This window comes from Homarus americanus, unplaced genomic scaffold (assembly GCF_018991925.1).
Source record: "Homarus americanus isolate GMGI-L3 unplaced genomic scaffold, GMGI_Hamer_2.0 scaffold25611, whole genome shotgun sequence".
NCBI lineage: Eukaryota > Metazoa > Arthropoda > Malacostraca > Decapoda > Nephropidae > Homarus > Homarus americanus.
The window spans coordinates 1,882-12,151 of record NW_024744272.1 but is presented as its reverse complement, the minus strand read 5'-3'; the positions used below and the strand labels follow the sequence as shown (position 1 = coordinate 12,151).

The following is a 10,270-nucleotide window of genomic DNA, read 5'->3' as shown; positions in this document are numbered from 1 at the left end:
ACAACTAAGATCTTTATGCTCGTGATCTAGATTAGTAAACATACGAGTCATCTATCTGGAAGAAATTATGGGAAACTGAGTCAGCTCTGGAGATAAGGTCTAATGAAGATAAAGGAATGTGAGAGTTGTGAATATCAAGGAAGGTAATTCTGAGTGGACGTAGAAGCAAGAGAGAGAAAAGTTACAGTGTGTGTGTGATGGAGGGAGGGTGAGGTGACTGGTCAATGGGCCCTGGTCATGATTATCCCAACATTAACCATAAAGAGTGGTGTCTCATTTCTGACGGTTCGATTACATTGGAATCTATAAGGAATGGGATCCATCTGACCTCCAATCTAAAAGAGGATATAGCAGCTGAGGCCACACAGGAGTGAAGGGAGAGGTGGCCGGGCAGTAGGCAGACGTGTAGCGTTTATTGTGGGTGTCTGGGGTAGTCGTGTATTCATGCATTCCCAAACTATCATCTGAACATTTCTAAAATTATAAAATGTCCTTAGATGTAACAGGAACTTCCCTCAGATCAAAATATTTAACACTAATGGACGTGTTAAGAAATACAACTTGATACGAATATAAGCCCGTACCTCCAACAGTATGTGGAATATACTGTAATTTTACCATATTCTTGAGAAAAAAAAATTTCACCCACAATAAGAATTCTGAGTAAAAAGCACAGTATTATTTCAACACTTTTAATAAAAATTAGATAATAATTGTTACATATAGTTTATACATATTGTATAACCAGTATTAATGGATTCAAATGATACAATATCCCCCGCCCTTCGTGTGTGTGTGTGTGTGTGTGTGTGTGTGTGTGTGTGTGTAAGACTGCCTTAGTGTACATGATAACTTTGACAATTCGACAACTGGCAATATCTTTTAGCTAAACCTGTGACCTCTATCATCCTATCACAACAAGATATCACTCGAGGTAAGTAATGAGTGTTGTCTGTCCCGGGTGTAGGAAGTAACATTTCCTGACGCCAGGCAGGGGACACACACGAGTTGTCTTGTAAAACACCACAGCTGAAGACGTTTAATATTATGAGTTACGATCATTCACAGCCAGGGGTCACCAAACTTTTTTCACAGTGGGCCAGATAACTGAAAGAATGACGAGCTCGGGCCGCATAATCATTCTGTTCAATACTTGCAAGCCAGAACGAAAGCTCTGGGAAAAAAGACGAAAAACTAAGTTTAGCATTCCATGAAAATCATGGGTGAGTGGCGTGCAATGCACAAAAAACAAAGACAACCAACAAATTTATTTACTAAAAAGTTATCAAAGAAGGTGACGTTAGCAAAAAGATAGTTACATCAGACCTAGTGTTCCATACGTTTTATCAAGCAAATTCAAGTACCGTCGGCGGGCCTGATGAACTGACGTCGCGGGCCGAATCCGGCCCGCGGGCCGTGGTTTGGTGACCCCTGATTCACACAGACAAACACACAAACAACATTGATTATTTTACCATTTCTGAACATTTAATACAAAATTATATGAAATGTCTCATATACTTCAACATATATGTCATTCATATACTTATAATACTTCAGCTACCTCCTTCATTTTTTACTCTTAAAATATAATATAAAGTGACTGAAACTTTCATCATCATCTTAGAGTTACAGGTACGTACTGAACTTTCTCTCATCATGTTTCAGTGTTTCACTTGACAACTACTGTACAACTGTCTACTCTGTTCAAGCTTCAGTTTCTTGAAGGTTCACTGTCACTTCTCAGTAACTTTTGGTTTTATATTATTACTTGTAAAATAATAATAAACGTGTACGTGTGTGTATCTACCATGTACATAATACTGACGTCCCCTCTGTAGGGTGATGTTATGACCTTGTGCTTGGGTACATGTAGTTATCATGCACAGTGACTTCATTTCTCACCTAATGAATACAGGAACTGGAAAGACAATCATCTACACTTATATTTGTTGCATCCAAACACGAGAGTCTGCCGCCCTCAGCAGCTACTGAGACTGTTCCAGCTGGTGGCAGTTACGGAACTGTTGTGTTAGGATGACCACGCGTGAGCAGCTGGCGGCTCATCTTCCTCACGTACATGTGTTGACTGGCAGGAATTATACATTAGGCGGAAAGAAGTGTAAAAGGTCTCAGTAAAGTGATCATCTCTTGACAGTCATTAATCCTCACAAGATAAACCCTGACAGCCAGAGTTGTATTACGTATTGTCTCTGGGTCACCATGACAACCACACATCCGCACCCCACCTTCTACACCCCATCTTACAGGTGGGAAATAATTGTCTATTTGTCATGGATCTCAGATCTAATGCAGGAATGTATTGCTACATCTTGACAGCCAAGATGGCTGGTCCAGTTGTTCAAGAGGCGCTCCTTACAAGCACCAGTTGTTACCAGAGCACATTATTTAAGGCACATTGATGATAGTGGGAGCACTAGCTGTTCTCCTCACTGGTCTCACTATAACTTGTTGTCTCCCAAGTTACCATACCATTCATGTGTATATAAAAGTGACGTCATCAGAGCTCACTGTATGGCAGAAACATATGAAATTTTATGTTGTCATAAAATACTCAGTTACCTAGAAGCTCTTGAAGGAACAACACGCTGAAGGAGACCATCACTGTCATACTGTAGTGTATAGTCTCTGCTTGTTGTGCCGTCATCACAATATACAGTGCAGTCGGAGGAGCCAAGAAGCTCACTGTATCCCGCAATAACTACTTGAGCACAGCTCTATAAGAGACTTTATTACATCTGGAGGCCAGATATAGTACTGATCTTCCTGTTACGTTTGGCCGCTCTTCCAGACAGCTCCTCCTCGATTTCTTCAAGAGACTTGCCTTTAGTCTCAGGGATGAAGAAGATGGCGTAGAAGGAGCCGAAGATCATGATGCCGGTGAACATGAAGAACACGTTGGAGGGCCCCAACGCCTCCACCATTCCCGGGAAAGTCTTGGTGATGAGGAAGGTACACGACCAGTTGAAAGCTGTCACCACAGACGCCGCTGGACCTCTGATCTTGGCGGGGAGAGCCTCGCCCATGAAGAGCCAAGGGATGGGTCCCCAACCCAGGGAGAAAGCGATGACGTAGACCATGAAGCTGAGGAGCGGTAACCATGACAGATTCTCAACGGTTGCCCGCCACTCCTCCTGGGACTCGTCCATGGTGGTCACGCCCTCTATTGTTGCATTCCACTGGCCTGGTGCGTCCTCCATATTGTTCATGGCCTTTACCGTGGACTGCAAAAAAAAAAAAAAAATATATATATATATATATATATATATATATATATATATATATATATATATATATATATATATATATATATATATATATATATATATATATATATATATATATATATATTAATAGTGATGCTACTGATAAGTTTGCATTACGTAAAAAAATGAAGGTCCGTACAGTTTTACTTCAATTAATTAATTTTAGTTTTTATTGATAATTAGATTAGGTAATCTAAACCTGATATATTTACATTGAATTTTCATACATCTTCAACCACTGGCCACTGAGGAAGGTAGTTGACTTTACCACAGTGCCAGTGAAAAGTGATGAAAAAGTAATTATGTAAGCCAGATGACGTACTAGAGCAGCAGCAGATGTCAGGCTCTGGTAAAATAAGGTCAACGTGACCTCAAAGTGATAGTTAGTACTCTCGTACTAACTATCACTTTGAGGTCACGTTTGATAAAAACAGCTGCACATTTACCCTATACCAGATCCTCTGGGGCCACAGTGTAGAGGGAATAGCAAAAACAAGGCTTTTGAGCAACTACAGTTTTATACAATGTTATCGACTGTGAGATAATTAACTAGTGTTTTATGACTCTTTACTTTCCTTTAACTGATATGGTAATTAATGAGTAATGTTGACTTGAAATAACAACTGGTGTCGGCGCATCTCCCTCTTCACTTTGACGTTTATCTTGTGTTAATGTCAGATGTCTTGCACCTTGGTCTCAGAGGTCAAGCAACGTACAGTTGTCATGGTCACGTTTGTGCAGTTAGTTCGTTCAACACTTAATTATTCACATTATGCTACAGCGCCACACAGAACATGTGAAACGTTTGAGTCCCCCAGTAGAGATGTTGGTTCTCTAATCACTTCAGGATGTTTTAGTCCTCCGTTTTCATTTTGTGTACTCGCTCAAGGACTCGGGTATTTATTAAATAACTCAGGATGCTCAGGGAATTTGAAATTATGAGTGAATAAATTTATTGTACAATCAAGTATATTTACCCACAAGGAGAGGAAAGACTCTAGGTGTATTGAGTATACGTTGAAGGTTTCTTGTATCTTATATGTAGAGTATTTTGTGTTCAAAGATAATGTGTTGAGTATTCTGTTTACCAGCTGTCGATCTTATGTCTCGTGTGTTCTTACGTTGGCTGGAGACCGCCACTCCAGGCCACGACCTCACCTCAGGCTAAGCTCAGAATTCCATCAGTACACAGGTAAGGTCTAGTAGTCCATGTTCCATCACGTTATATTGAGTGTTTTTGACCTAGTTATTTGTTGTTTGAATTTGCAGTGAGCCATTAACATAGTTTTGGTGTGTTTAAGTAGTATTCAAGCGCCTTCAGCCTAGTAATGTTACGACATTCGTGTCACTCACTCTAAGCCACGAATTCCACCCGTACACAGAGAGAGAGAGGCCAAGCTGGTCGTGTCGACATCCACACTTGTAAGTGGAGATGGATGAACGTCAATAAGGTCGCCAACACAGTTATAGGGTGAGCAGGGATCTCACCCTGAGGCCCACAGGCCCTCAGCCAGCCGCTGGGAGATTGTTGGCCTGGATGCGTCCACTTGTTGCTCGCGATGTAAACATGACCCGCTCACGCAGTCTTGTTGTATGAGTTCACCGCTAAGTACAGATGACTGTGGTGTGTTATTTGACCGAGAATTCGTTTGTATAATCTCCTCAGTGTTTAGAGCTACCAAGAGTATGAGGTAAGCCATTTGTTCTTGCGAATTGTAACCACGGTAGTTATCCAGAAATTTAAAGGTAGGGCTACTGCAGAGTCCTATTATTGTTTACAGGCTACATTTTCAGGTAACCTGTTCGGTGGATGCTCCAGTGTACTATAGGTGTGATCACAGTGTTGGGTGGTTTTGTGAAAAGTACACCATTTTGTTTGTATACTGGAAGTTGTATTGTACCTTACTGTGAAGTACCGTGGGTGGAGCCATGAAGGTGATCCGTGTAGTTTGTATTCAGGAAGTGTATTGTTTGGTACTCCAGTGTACGAGGTGTCAGAGGAGTGTGGTGTCTTGTTTAAAAGATACACCAAGTGATGGTGGCTGAGAGAGGTGTACTGTACCTTGTTGAGAAGTACATGAGTGTTACTCGTAGTAGTTGTGTGTACTGAAAGTAGTTAGAAGTCTAGCATTTTTGTAATGACCCATTTTTATTGTATGTTGGAAGTATTATTTTCCCACAGTGACCACCTTTATTTCTCCATATATCTTGGTACCATTATTACATTTACCCACGTGTCGTACCCTCGGCCATGCTACCACAGGTCAGAGGTTAAGTCAGAAAGTACAGTAACTGTTGAAGTAGTGGGACAGAGAGAGAAAGTAAAGAAAAAATTATAGGAAGTAGATCCCCTATAATAGATGACAGCGATCTCACGCCCCTACACAGTGTATATCTCTCGGCTCACCTTGAGGTAGAAGAAGACGCCGAGGGCCGCCAGGGACACCACCATGAGGCCACTCGACACATACAACAAGATCTTTCTCCCCAGCTTGTCGATGAAGGCGTTGGCGACGAAGGTGGCCAGGAGGTTGACTACGCCCACGATGATGGTGGATAGGTGGCCACTGATGGTCGACCCAGACATCTCGAAGATGGACACTGTGTAGAAGATGACGGCGTTGATACCTGACATCTGCTGGAAGAGCATGAGACCCATCGACAGCAGGAAGGGGCGGAGATGACAACGTTTGAAAATATCCTTGAAGGTCGACGACTCGTGGCTAGTGATCTCATAGTTTATCTGGATAGCTTCAAGTTCGTAGTCCACATCAGACTCAGAACCCCGAAGCCACTGTAGGGAGCTGCGGGCGTCATCCACACGGTCTGGGGGGAGATGAGGTGAGGTGAGGAAAATATGCCCTGCCACTAACAAGTTGATTCATTTCCAGTCAGTCAGTGTCTAGAATTTGTTTACGGTAATTATTCACTGATTCGCATTACCTATATTTCTTCATCATTATCACTATTATAGAAACGTACATCTATACCACCGCTTCCACTAATTAAACTAAGGAAGTTTGAACAATGTCTATGCAGGATGGTAAACAAGTGGATGCACTGAAAGTTGTGGCGGAAAGGTGCACTATTATTTAAGTTTCTCCTGGACCACAAGCTACAGAGAAAACCTATATAATTTAAGGACAAACCATAAAAAACTATGTTCCATTTTTTTTTTAATCATTTTCACCATTTGTCACTGATAGTACAGAAAACCTGTGATGTTTTGGTATACATATGTCCATTGTTTGTGTAGCCGCTGTAATAAGTTTCAGACCAGTCCACTTTGTGTGATTTATTTATACCGCCTTTAGAATTTATGATGTAATACACTCCGAAAAATTACTTACTTAAACCTGGATTTTTCTTATTCATCTATTCATTTTGTAATGCCACCTACGACTGTATCCATTATTATGAAACATCCTTTATCAAATCTCAAAGTCAATTTATCCAATGCTGAAGTTAATTACACAAGCTTATATGTACTGTAGATATCTCAGTGTTGCAATAGAACTGATAGGAAGCCTCTTGCTCAGTTTTATGGAGGAGAAAAAACAGAAGCCTTTACTCACCCCAACACTCACAAGACCCACCTAACGAACACTCACAAGACCCACCTAACGAACACTCACAAGACCCACCTAACGAACACTCACAAGACCCACCTAACGACCACTCACAAGACCCACCTAACGACCACTCACAAGACCCACCTAACAAACACTCACAAGACCCACCTAACGAACACTCACAAGACCCACCTAACGACCACTAAGGACCCACCTAAGACCACCACAGGACCAGAACATAAGACCCACAACGACCACCAGACCATAACGAACACCCACAAGACCCACCTAACGAACACTCACAAGACCCACCTAACGACCACAGACCCACTAACGACACCACAGACTAACGACACTCAGACCACCTAACGACCATAAGACCCACCTAACGACACACTAACGACCACTACAAGACCACTAACGACCAACACACCTAACGAACACTCACAAGACCCACCTAACGACCACTCACAAGACCCACCTAACGACCACTCACCTTTAGAGATGTACCACCTGGGCGTCTCAGGAACAAAACACATCATGGCGGGTGAGGGGGACGGCGGCTCCTGCGTAGGCCAGCACCCACCAATTCGCGTTAGACTCAGGAAGCACACCAAGATACCTGCCACATACGACACATCTTAGTGAATACAGATAGATACAGGTAGTTAGTCTGTTAAAGGATCAATGTTTTTACCTGGGTGTAGAGACTGCTGGGACAACAACTTGATTCACACAGCTTGATATTAATTAGTTTCAGACCCAAATATTATTTTGTTCTAATAATAGTATCTTTATGATATCGACATTCTCTGATACAAATGATCATATCAAATTCTAAAGTAAAATATAAAAGTTATCGTTCACATAACACTGTATCTTGTAATTTATTTAAATTAAACAAGGAAAGACTAAAAAAGGGGGGGGGGTATTCTGCCACCCACCACCACACAACTGAGTCAAATATAACACACGACCCAATATTTACCTCTTAACTGATTGATGTAATGAGATCTTAAACGTGGGACGAATAATTGCTTAAACAAAATGAACGAACCGAGCGCTAACTGTTAGTGAAACCAAAACAAGTTACTCGTCCTCTGTGATAGTGGTAACGCCTGTATGTCTCACAGCTTTCGTCCTGGTCTGGGACACCCGTGAGAAGGGTGTTATGCAGTGTGATCTAACCAAACATCACAGGTTTCTTCCGGGTTCTCCTGTTTCCTTCTGTGCTAACACTGGACAGGCCAACCTCAAACGGCTAGTGAGCTGATAAATGATGAAATGGTAAAATAAAAGGTGAATAAAATGAATTAATGAATGAATGAAAAAATCATTGAAGAAAATCCCCCACCAATTCAGTTAAAAATTTTATAAATTTATCTTAATATAGTCTAAAAATATAATGTATGTGTATTTGGTCGGATTTAGCAACTTATAAAAAAAAATCTCAGGTAGTTAATGTGTCTGACAATTCATAAAATAGTTATTTGTTAGGTGTGACAGGCTTTGTGTGACTATACTGATGACTCACTCAATGATAAGAGAAAATTTGGTCACTGAATCATTAACTGACAAAATTTTACATATATTAAAAACTATATTAATCACAACATCCACTTAATATATTCTTCACATACAAGAACAAAATTAACTCAACAAACACAGACAAACACTTGAGCATTTCCCTGAAGTGGTTGTATTAGTAACTCGAACTCGCTCTCTGTAACGTGACCTACAAGGACGCTGTAGGTGATGTGACCGGCGACAACACCCCTGACGCCGAGAAATACCTCCCCAACCTGAACACAGTACTGTACTCTGTTCTGTTGAGCTGCGGCGCTAAGGAGTGTTCTACTGTGACAACCCTTAGGAGTACTTTGGCGGCCCTTATGAATATTTTGGCTTTTTCCATCATGCTGTTTTATCTTTTATTCTCTTCGTTAGCTGTTTGAGCGGTCGGTCACGTCTCTGTTACGCACTGTTGACAAGTACTGGGCATGCAATGGTTCCTGAATGTATCTGAACCTGCTCCAGTGTTGGTCAATCTGGTCTTGAAACAGCTCACACTTGGTGCCGTCACAACACTCTCTGACAGATTGTTACCTGCTGTTGTTCTGCCTGGCTCTGCCCTGCGCTGTGTACGGGTATCCGGTGTCTGAGTGTTTTGTGCTTGTGCTACTGAGTGATCACCTCACAGCAAAGTTTACTTTGTTTATATGAATTAGAAATATAATTATAGTGTGTATTGTGATACGTAACACTTATTCCACGTGCTAGTTCTCACTTATAGTTGATGTACTTTCGTTTTCACCTTTCTGTGTATAAAGTATAAATATTTTAATATTTAATATATCATAGCAGTTTATAGAGTATTATGAATATTACCGTTCATCGTTTATCTTCCCTTGTGTTTTCATGTTGTGAAAATTATAATAACCCCCTAGACAAGTATGTCCCATAACACTCCTCAACACTGTACCTGAACTTAACCATAAAACCCCACAACTAGATGTACAATACAGTATGTCAGTTAGTCTTACTCACCAGCGTTGCCGAAAGTGGTGGAAGAGGCCGAGGATACCTCTTATCTCTGGCTGAATGGTCTCGCCCAAGTAGACCGGGAGGGTGAGGGTGAGCAGACCGACACACAGACCACCCAGGGCACGACCAGCGTAGATCATCATCACGTTTACAGACGACCCGATTATTAGATATGCTGAAGGAAAGGTGGTGTTAGTATTAGCTCTGTGTGTGTGTCAGGGAGGGAGGTAGTGAGTGAGTGGTGGATATAAGAATACGACTTATGGTGGTAGTGGCAGTGTTGGCGGTTAGTACAGCAGTGGTTACAGAAGGCACAATGTAATACGGATTTTGTACCTCAGTTTTATACTTAATAAATATATGCGACTTTTAATTTTGTTTTCACTAAATTCTCAATCTTGCTATTTATGATCAGGTTGGTACACACACACACACACACACACCTATTATGAAGGGCGGGCCACAGGTAGGATGACCATCTTCCTGCCGAGAGCATCTATGAGGTAGCCTCCGATTATACTGCCGGTAAGGGCACTCAAGGGCATCAGGGAACCGATCCACGACTGCCCTCCGTCACGTTCAGGGTCGAGTTAGGGCTGTCGAGGGAAGCCAGAGCGGGAGGTGTAGGCGGCACTGAACCCTACTGCCATAGAGCCCATAGCCACGGACAGTACCTGAAGGAGAAGGGGAGGATATAATTGGCATAGAAGAACATATTTTGGTTGATGTACGATACCTAAGACATCAAGCTTACGTCTATATCTCAGAATGCAGAGTAAATAACCTGTGAAGTAACTTCACCTATTATAATTATTATCACAGTAGTAGCGAGGTGTGGGGAGGACAAGCAGATGATCTCAGATATAT

General features: G+C 41.7%; 1 pseudogene; it reads right to left on the bottom strand.

Moving 5' to 3' along the window:
- Positions 1–676: 676 nt before the first annotated feature.
- Positions 677–9,966, bottom strand: LOC121877682 (annotated as a pseudogene).
- Between the last annotated feature and the right edge of the window lie 304 nt (positions 9,967–10,270).